The sequence below is a fragment of the Meleagris gallopavo genome, chromosome 1 (assembly GCF_000146605.3).
Source record: "Meleagris gallopavo isolate NT-WF06-2002-E0010 breed Aviagen turkey brand Nicholas breeding stock chromosome 1, Turkey_5.1, whole genome shotgun sequence".
Classification (NCBI taxonomy): Eukaryota; Metazoa; Chordata; class Aves; order Galliformes; family Phasianidae; genus Meleagris; species Meleagris gallopavo.
Genome location: NC_015011.2, coordinates 103906868 through 103917447, shown reverse-complemented (window position 1 = coordinate 103917447; position 10580 = coordinate 103906868). Strand labels below are relative to the sequence as shown.

The following is a 10580-nucleotide window of genomic DNA, read 5'->3' as shown; positions in this document are numbered from 1 at the left end:
TCAAACCAGAAGTTGGTGTGAATCATCACTTCTCTGCTACAGAGTCAGCCAAAGCCCTGCCCGGAGCTAACTGTTGCCTGGGATGAGGAGGCATATTTGCCTTCAAGCTATAACCTGAAAGGCTGTTTCTTGTCAAGAAAATAGAAGGGAAACAGAATTTTCCACAGTGAAGAACATTATATAGGATTTTGCTGCTCTACTGCAACAAATCAAGGTGGCAGCAGCAGCCATTCAATAAAGTCGACTTTCATACTGTTGCCAGCTGTTTGTATCAGTAAGTCTGAGTCTGAGTCCCTGGATGGTGTCAGATGAGTTTTGCCGGTGTCAGGTAGCAATTTTAGTGTTCAAAAATTACAAAGTCAGATCCTTCCAGGCTGAAAACTCGTCTGCTAATCTCATTCCTCTTCTTTTCCTACCAAACCCAACACTTCAGTTGTGAGACAATTGCATCTGATACTTATAGAGATGTATTTTATTGCTTTTGAGAGCAGGTGGCAGAAGAGACTTGAGAGCTGATTGCTGGTTTCACACTGTGTCTGCAGACAATGATGTTCTCAGGAGAAAAATTTGCCTGTGACTTCTATGAAAAGAGGATGCACTCACAAACGTTGGTTTGAAATCCTGTACAGAGCTTTAAAAATGGCCTGTACAGTCACTCAAGAAAGGTCACAAAGAGAACTTTTTTCCTGCCCTCCTTATCAGTACTTGAAATGTTACTTTTCTCCTACAGAAAATGCTGTCACCTTTGTCTGGAATTCATAAAAACCCTTATGACTTCTAGTTGTGAAGGTAATTTTATGATAACTTTAACTTCTCCAGGCTAACTCATCTGGCAGGCTAATCCTCAGTACAGAGCTCCTCATGGTAATGAGCCAAGTTGCACACTCTTAAATGGGTGAAGTGTCGCAGATCTTTGCAAACTTGCAATTACACGAGCTCAAACCTGGAAATGACCCATCCTCATACCTACTCAGAATCATATTGGCACCTCATGACTCAGTCAGGACCAGTACCTCTGTCTACAAATAGCAGAGTTAGGAGAGGTTCCTGCCCTTAGGGATTTGAAGCCAGACATTCAGGGAGGGCAGAAATACCAACAAAGGATTAAAAGGAAGGTAACTGAGGACATAGGACATTTAGTGGGCTCTGTTAAACTCTTACACTCTAAACTAGCCTATGCTTTTTACGATTGTATCACTTCATATTCTATATTGTATTTCACAACCTGTGTATGTGTGGGTCAGTTACCTGAAAGCCTTTTCCAAAGCTCATGCACAGGGAATCATAAATCATACTGACACTTCACATTATTACATTCTTCGATCACAGCCATGGATGCCATTCTTGGACAGACAGATGCCCCTTCAGCCCCTGTCAGAGTTTGAGTCTGAACAAGTCACCCTGCAGATGTAGCAGCATGGGCTTTCCAGTGAGCCCAGCAGTAGTTTTATTGTCCCACAGGCTCCACTCGATTCAATTTTGCACTTATTCTCCCAGACAAAAGCTTTCACTCACAGAGTAGCCAGTCCTATCTGCCCACCCTTGTTCTCTGGCTAAATCATTTATCACAAAGTATGAGGGGTAAGGTATCCCAATGTTGCCCCATCACTTTTACGAGCTGAACCCTTTCTCTGCCACCCTAAAGAAAAACTCAGAAATAAGGGCTACGTGAAAGCCTAATCAGGCTTAAAATCAGGCCATTTTACTTTACTTGGTATAAAAATTTCCCTTTGGGCCAGGATTCTTTGCTTAAGCATTTCCACTTGTCTAACTAGTCTCCTGCTGGTCATTTGAGATGCTCAGGAGCATCTGAGCCATCCCCACCAGAAGTTCAGATGTGAGCTAGAGAAGTCCTGCACCTCTTGAACCAGCTGCTTTGCTCCAGGGGAACACCCTGGGGTACCTGAAACAGCACCAGTCACTCATGTATGGGTAGAGTATTCCTCCTTCACTGCCTCTGAGTTTACAAGCCTGGCACGTTTATTACCAGGCAAAGAGCTGGCCTCTACTCAGCAACATATTCCCTTTGAATATGGTAATAATTCCTGTTCTTTCCAAACTAAATATTTGTGGGAACTCCTAAAAAACAATCTTGGAAGGAGTCCTTTAAAATTATTGTCAATTATTGTTGATGCACAGCAAGACAGTAGAAACTCATATGCAACATCTAGCCAGATGTTCCCTACATTTGTGAAGCTGTAAGAAAGTCAAACCCAATTTTGCCTTTGTACAATAATACAGAAAGAAGTACTTCTGCTGTTGGTTGATGCTCTTTCCACATCAGACAATTCTGACTATTACATATTAGGCAACAAGAGTCTTCCCTCTGGTAAAAGAGTGCTTTTTAGTCAGGGATACTGTAACACTGCTTTGCCAGCCTTCTGCCTGCTTCAGCTCCACTTTCTTCTGTGTCTCGTGTGTCCTGAGCCAGACATAGGTGTTGCAGTCATTAGGAGTGTTCTGGACTCTGTTACAAAGAAATGACAAATTACACATCATTGATTTATGCTTTTATTTAGTCTCAATCGATGGAAAATAAAAGTGGTGATGTGTCAAACAGCACTTTTGGCACAAGGTGCTAGGAAGTCAGGATTGAGGAAAGTTTGGGTAACATCCTGTTGGGTTTCTTAATCTACAAACTGTCTCACAATTGGTAGTGTAAACATTTACTGGATATTTTCAAGAAGTAGACTGGCATCTTTTCTATGAAGATGTGTGAAGCCTTCACACTAGGGTGTGGAAGAAGACTGCTGAGGAAATATTCATCTTAACAGTAAATCAGGGTTTTTAAAGACATACTCATATAATAAAATTTGGCACATTACTTAGTGCCTAGCCTATCAGTTGACGGTGCTAACTGGTGCATGGTATTAATGCTACCAAGCATTTGAGATCACATCATGACAATGAAGTGAAATGCTTTTATTTACAAATGCCTTGCTAAATATTTTCTTTTTTTCATATCTTTGAGCTGCAACAAAAAAGGGAGAGAGATTCACCCTGAAGATTAACAGTACAAAAACTCACCCACCATCTGGAAGAAGGTTACAACCATATCACAGAAAGACTAGAAATAAAGACCCAGTGGTTTATTCCCACCCTTGCACAGGAGCCTTTCAGGGCTGCTGGTGTTTCAAGGTGTTCAGTGAGATGCTCTGAAATAAACGCTTATTTTTAGGCGCATCCTTGCAACACATGCATGTCAATTTATCCACTTTCTGACCACACCATAAGATAAAAGCATTGCATGAGGCAGATGAGAGGCAGTTAGTAGATGCTGGAAGTTGCTGTGGCACAGGTGAGAAGCTGGTGGAGGTGCAGATTTGCTTGGACTGTTGGGTAGATCCAATGAAAGCAGACAGAAGACTGTGTGCACCTCCAGGAAAGCAGCCCATTTACCTTTCTGAATTGAAAATAATAATAACTATTAATAAAGTCCTAGCCTGTATTTTTCCTTATGCTCACACTGAGTAAGGCAAGCCCTGAAATGATCATCTGCTGGATGGAAGATGTTTGTTTATGTCTGTTTGGTTTAAGTGCTGTTTCTTTAAACTGTTTTCACCACAGAAATCAAACATCACTGCTGGTTTGACATAGACAAAATACAGGGGACAGATCTGAACAGCTATTTTCTTTTTTCAGCCTTGGCAATACAAGTGTAATTGATTAAATGTCTGAACTCCAAACCAACATAGACTTAGCAGCATGCTGCCTCCTGACGATGCTGGATTTACCCCAAGTTTGAAGAAGCAAATGGGCACTGTTTTCATTTCAAAGGGTGCTGGGGAGAACTCTGAAGTTGCCAACAACTCCCTGCTTCCCCTTTCCTCTCCCCTGGTTCCCCCACCCTACACTGGCACCCTCTCACCGTCAAAACATCACTCAGTGCACAGCTGTGTGTGAGCTCAGGTCCTCGCTTGCTGTGATGTCTGCTATCAGCATTCATTCACTTCACTCTGTTATGGAGAAATAATTGATTTGGTCTTTATGGAGGCAAGAATTTCTTTCTCACTTCACAAGAGTTTGTTGTCTGTACGTTTATTGCTTTGCTTAGTGCTCTGGGAGACCCTATAGCCTGACCTAGCTGTAACCCTTGTTTCCTGTTTCTGATAAAACACTGTTAAATGGCTAACAACGACAAAAAAAATAACAGCTGATCCTTTTCGTTTGTGTAAAGACAGCAAACAGTCAGCTTAGCTATGACTCTGAGACTTCAGTAAGTTCCCTCACTCCGTGACATCAAGTCCCTGCTGGGTCCGAAGACAGATGTCGTGACACAAGTTCCGTGCACAGTCATTTTTTAGGACAGGACACACAGTGCTTCCCAACCAGCTGTGCCGAGACAAACACAGGGTGTAGCAACTGCTTTCAGGGCCCAGCCATTTCCACACTGAGGCATAGAGGCAGCAGGGGCCCAGCAGTGGCATGGGTGTCCCCTGAGCAGGGGCTGAGTCCCAGCTGAGCATGGGAATGTGCTCTAGGAGCAACCCTAATTTCATTGGTGTAGTCATTGCTCATGGCATGGCCTGTTATTGGACCTACCTGATGCTTCCTGGTCTAAGATGCTATTCTCCAGACCTCATCCCATTATCAGCCACAGTTTCCATTTAAATATTTACATATGTATGCATCCATAAATGTATATACACAACCATCTGAGCCTTGCCATGGAAGGAATGAGGGAAATCTTTCCTGTTTCTGTATATTAAAAATAATGTTGTGTTTTATATATATTTATAAGCTCCAATTATTTTAATACAGCTACACCAACACAGCTCTTATGAAAATGTAGACAGGGTGACCACAATATTTGGATTTAAATACAAGCTTCCCTCAAGGGAAAGCACAAACACACACACACAAAAAAGAACTTCCACATTGGCTAATTAGGTAGACAAACCTCAAGCGTGAAAGTTGGAAGTGGAGTTCAAAAGTGGAGTTTTGGTACAGGAGCCTGTGTTTAGTGTAATTGCTGTCAGCGCAGAGTTTCCTCCTCTTCTTCCTTGCTTTCGGGTGCTGTGGGTAGCCCCCTGAGCTGGGGCTGGAGACTATTGCTACTGCTCATCCTTGCTCACAACCTGTTGCAGTTCCCTAGGCGGCAGTTATCATGCAAAGATCCCAGCCCTCAGGTGTAAAACACCAACTTGAAGAACTGCGAATATTCTGAGCCACTAACCATGCTTTCCTGTGCTGGGGAGGTTTAACTCTAGTGATTCAAGCACTATGTATGAAGTTTCAATTTTATTTTCTATCTGTGTGCTTGCTTACTTTCTCAAAGACAGGTAATTTTTATTTGAAGCTGTTGAGAAGCTGATTAAGAGGTTCTTTACATTAAATGATACTTCTTTTGTCAAGTGGAAGCAATAATATAGCTTGAAGAGTAAGCATCTGGATTCTTAATTTCTTAAAGTTATGAAAGATTTAATGATATCCTTCACTATCATTACATAATTTATTATTTTCTTTGCTATAATTTGTTGCACGTTCTATTCAGATGGAAATTGAGATCAAACTAAAATGCATATAGCAGCCTTTTATATTAGTTATTAACAATAATACTGGACATAAATTGTGAACTTAAATGCTGCGTGTTTGAATCAGCTTCAGAAGAGATCTAGCACCAGCAATCAGGGCACCAATTCAGTAATGTTTATGTCATTAGGTCTAGCATGTCTCACCTTGCCATGTAGTTTTTGTGTTTCATGTAGTTTGGAAGAAGAAAATGGAATTTCTGCTTTTCCAGCTGACTGTTTTCTACAGCCCTCGCCGAAGCCCAGGCAGTGCCACGAAGCAGAACTGCTTTCTGTTTGAGGTGTCAGCAACTCCTGCCCCCGAGCGCTCAGCCAACAGCTTGGCTTTTCTTGTGCACTCACTGCAAGCACACTCTGCTGTCTATGTATATGCAGTTGCTAAAGTTAACCAGGTAACTCACTATATTCAATGAATAAATGTACAGCCAGACAGATGTCACTTTTAATATGCATTCAATTACACATTTAATCCATTCTGTATTTATTTTATTCTTCCTGTCTTACTACAGGGATGCTGTGCACAAGCAGCAAAGTGATCCTGCTACTGTACTGAAATCCAGATGTAGGACCCAAGAGGATGGTACAGAAGCTGAGATATCTCACCACGCTTGATGGCCTCTGGGATGGACACGGCCAAAGGAGGTAATGCCTCTGGATGCAGTGAACACTAGGTCAGTATCCTTAGCCTCTTGTATAGTTCTTCTAATAGTTTTTGGCTACTATTAAGACTAGTTTCAGGGGGAATATAAGGTAAGGAAATCTTTGAGAAGGTTTTCTTAAGATGTTGTGCTGCTATTTGCTATAGTTTCTAAAAACACAAGTCATCGTTTGGCTAGACACAGCTTTGTAAGAGGAGCTAATTTGAACTTGCTAAGAGAGAATAATTCCTACCTATTTATTTATAAATAATGAGCCCAATTTTTATACATAAGAAGGAGGTTTTTCCTGTTTTATCTGTAATTAAACCTTTGCTGAATACTAAATATTTCCTAAAAATCTATCATGACTGAAAAAAAAAAAAAATTGCTATTAACTTAATGAAAAGATGTAATCCTTTTGACCAAAACCAGTGGCCAAAAGAAACCAGTATGCATTCATTTCTGATAAAGTGCAGTGTTTCTACAGGGAAAGATCGGGCCAAAGCAAAGGGTATGAGGGGGGCCTGTGAAAAAAAAATGGGACAGACTCTTCAGCAGGGTCTGTTGTGACAGGACAAGGAGAAATGGTTTCAAACTAAAAGAGGGGATATTTAGATTGGATATAAGGAAGAAGTTTTTACAATAAAGGTGATGAGGCAGTGGAACAGGTCTCCCAGAGAGGCAGTGGATGCCCCATCCCTGGAGACACTCGAGGTCAGGCTGGATGGGGCTCTGAGCACCTGATGAAGCTGTGGGTGTCCCTGCTTACTGCAGGGGATTGGACCAGATGGCCTTCAAAGGTCCCTTCCAACTCACATAATTCCATGATTCAATGATTCTATGTCCAGTCTCCCATAGTTTCACATAACCCTTTGAATTCCCATTTCAGCTGCTCTCCTACTTCCAAAGCTTATAAAAGCTGGATGAGTTAAATTGAGAACAAACGTGTACACCTAATATTAAAATATCTGGTGGTAAAAGAGTGGCAGGGTGTCAAGAATGTGCTGCTTCACTTGTATGCCTGACTTAGTTCCAACGAGACCTTGCCAATCTTTTAGGAAGAAAAATCTAAAAGAAAACATCATGAGGACCTATGTCTGACATTTTTCTTTTTGAAGTGTTTCTCCTGAGTCAATTGAGAGTTCAGCAGTTTCCAAGTGCATTTGAAGAAGCAGCAGCGTGGTGGATATGAGGGAGGAGGGCCGAAGGCAAGATGGCAACAGTTAAATGTGTGGTTTGAGTGAGTTCAGTATTAATTTAGGAGACTGTGGTCATTTCAGACAGAGAGAGAAAGAAAAAGGAGTGGTGAGTGCTGCAGAGATAATTATTCTAAAAGCTAATTCATGTATTTGCTAGTATTGGAGAACGGACTTCCAAAGAAATATATCTGAATTGATTACTTTGTGTGCTTTTTTTCAGTCTACGTGTGGCAGAGTATAAAAGCTGAGAGATTCATGATCCCATCTAAAAGATACACTGTGCTTTCTCTGAGGTGCTCTATCAGAGCACATCTGCTGCAAGGCTCCAGCCTGGCAGGCATGTCTCATCTGTCAGACACAGGTGAAGAAGAGCAGGTTGATCTTCCAAGTGAGAGAGCAAGCTACAGAGAACAAAAGCAAAACTGTCTCATTTTGGGCTGTCATTGTGAAAGCTGCTAGGGCTGAGGGCTGAGTGCCCCAACATGCTATCAAAGAAAATAAATGAATTCTGATTCAGGTTTAGCTGCACATTAGGTGAGCATACGGCTGTGCTGCTCTAATTATTAGAGAATTTGGCCTTCCAAAGTGGTGTATTTTATTTCTGAAGGAGTGACTTTTTCATGTTTGGCATTCTACAAAACAGTCTGTATGGGTAAGGACACTTTGATATTCATATAAATTGTGTTGTTTAAACGAAGTACACAAAAACACATGGTCAATAGCCATCATATTTTAATAGCAACAGTTCATGGAAGTAGCATTACACAGAACAAAAATCCATTTAAAAGCGTCAAAGCTGCTTTTCCCTACATGCACACACAGTGCAGTGCTGCTGGGCAAATAGATAAATGCAACCCGTTGGACCTGCAAATCAATTTCTGCATTGTTAGAGACAAGTGAAAATGAGTCTTTTGCACTATTGACCCCAGACAGGCTGGGCAATGGTAATAGCAGGTCAGCCCACTGCTTCCTTTATGGCCCAATGCTGATAACTCTGCTAAATTATCTCCAACTAAAACCTGGAGGTTGTGGCTAGTGAGGAATAAGAATCACTAGGGTTTCCCATGCTCTCCAGTTATGACGAAAGCAAAGGGAGACAAGTTCGTGGCAGAGTACAGCATGATCATACCTACTGAGCACTGACAGGCAAGCTCCAACAGGTTTCAATGGGCATCCAAAGGCTTTAGTGCTCTCAGATGTCCACCCCAGCTGCACAAACATCCTCACCCTGGTTTTGGGTACTTATAGCTCAGTGGGTGCTGTAAGCTGGTGAGTCAGTCTCCTCTGTCTGCTGAGTTTGTTATCTGGCAGCAACAGCAGTTACTGGTGGGTGCTAAGGCCCTGAAGCTTTTCCTTCCATTATGAGTTTTAACACTTTTCCTTCTGGGGTCAGATGCTGAGCAAGCAGGACACTGGTCCAGCAGAGCAGGAAAATCAGGCTTCTGAGATGTCAGCACCCAAGCTGGAGGGTAGAAGCAGGACTCAGAAGTGGGTGACAAAGTGCACAAGTGGCCACAGAAATCCTCCAAGACTTAAAAACCTTCCCACCAACAGATATTGTATAATCATGTAGAGCTCTCTGTCCTGGCACAGGATTCACCAGCAGCCAGCACCTGGAATACTGTGCTCCTTTGCACTGAGCTGAAACATGAACATAAATTATCACTTCTGAATTTACTTCACTGCAAAAAGAGGAAAATACTCAACTAGGAGGTATAAAGTGGCACAGGCTGCCCAGGGAGGTGGTGCAGTAACTGTCCCTGGAGGTGTTCAAGAACCGTGTGGATGTGGGACTGAGAGATGTGGGCAGTGAGTTTGGTGGGGATGGGCTGATGGTTGGACCAGGTGATCTTAGAGGTCTTTTCCAACCTTCATGATTCTATGGTTCTAAAGCCTCTGTAAGCCAGCCCTTTGCACTTGTGACCATCTCCATACGCATGGTGAGCACAGTCTGTGGAGGATGAGGTGAGGTTATTGCAGCCCCTTGTGACTGCTGAGGAAAATGTACAAGGCCTGAGGTTGTTTAGGCTAGAGCAGACTAGAGAGAAGGATTATTGGCAGTCAGCATGAAGACTTTTGCAGGGGAATAGAACCATCGTCTTCAGTCTTGTAAGCAGAAACTGAAGGAGGAGAGCAGCAATCGCAGAATAGATACACTTTCCCAAGCACTATGGACAATGCACCACTATGAGGGCTTGTCTGAAGTGGACGGCTTGTCTGAACTGGACCAGATCCATCATCTCTGGAGGCTTTTAGGAACAGACTGGAGAAGTACCTGTCAAGAATAGCACAGCTCTTCTGGGCAGGCAAAACTTCTAGTCCTCCTTAGCCCCATTTTTCTACCATTGTAGGACATTTGCAAAACACTGCTTTGAAAACTCAGCCTTGTGACTAATTTTAAGGGTTACATCTCCAGCAGGCATAGCTGGAAACAAATTTGCACAGTTTGTATACTGTGGACCTGGACAGTGTTGGGTATTCAGGTCCCTTCTTACTACTCTTCACAAAGCTTTGAGGTGAAAGGTCGAGCTAACATGTAATTCTGAGTATGTCTCTTCCAGAGAGATGAGACACTGATGGCCAACTGAAAAAATCAGCAGAAAAACAGCTGCATCATCCCAGCCATATATGAAACAGTACTTTTCTTCATTTCAACATTGTGCTTTATTCTCCCTCTCCTTTATCTATCACTTTAGAATTTATTTTCTCTTCACTGAATTTAGCAATAACTCCTATGATGCCAAAACAAGATATTACCTTGACTAGGCTTCATGAGCTTAAAAACACCACAAAACTACTCTGTCTGTGCAGGCAGGAAGGAGGTTTTTCCTGGCTAATGTAGAACATGTCAAAGAGAAAAAAAAAAAAAAAAAAATTGATTAGAATAAAAAACAAATCAAAACAAAACAAAACTGCAGCATGCTATTAATTGGCGCCATCCAAATGCCGATGTACATTTTGTCCTTGCGGTGGAGGGCAGGCGAGTAGTGTAGTATGTTAAAATATGTCTGTATCTTTCTCTGTAAATAAATTGTTTAGAGTTCTCAGATTTCTAGCTAAATGGTAATGAAGTTTATCAGGGCTTGCAGATAGTGTTGGTTCAAAATAGGATCTTGCAATTATCACTCAATTACAGTCCTTCAAAATCAGACGGCGAGGCACCATTGGCACAGCCCCAGGAAAACATTCTGTACAGAGATACTAATCAAGAT

The 10580-nt window shown here is 42.1% G+C and overlaps 1 long non-coding RNA gene across 1 annotated transcript; it reads left to right on the top strand.

Annotated features, from left to right (window-relative positions):
* Positions 1–5751: 5751 nt before the first annotated feature.
* Positions 5752–10237, top strand: LOC104914251. Its single transcript, XR_795914.2, has 3 exons — positions 5752–5923; positions 6041–6202; positions 7589–10237. It is a non-coding gene; the product is annotated as an uncharacterized LOC104914251 (long non-coding RNA).
* The last annotated feature ends 343 nt before the right edge of the window (positions 10238–10580 follow it).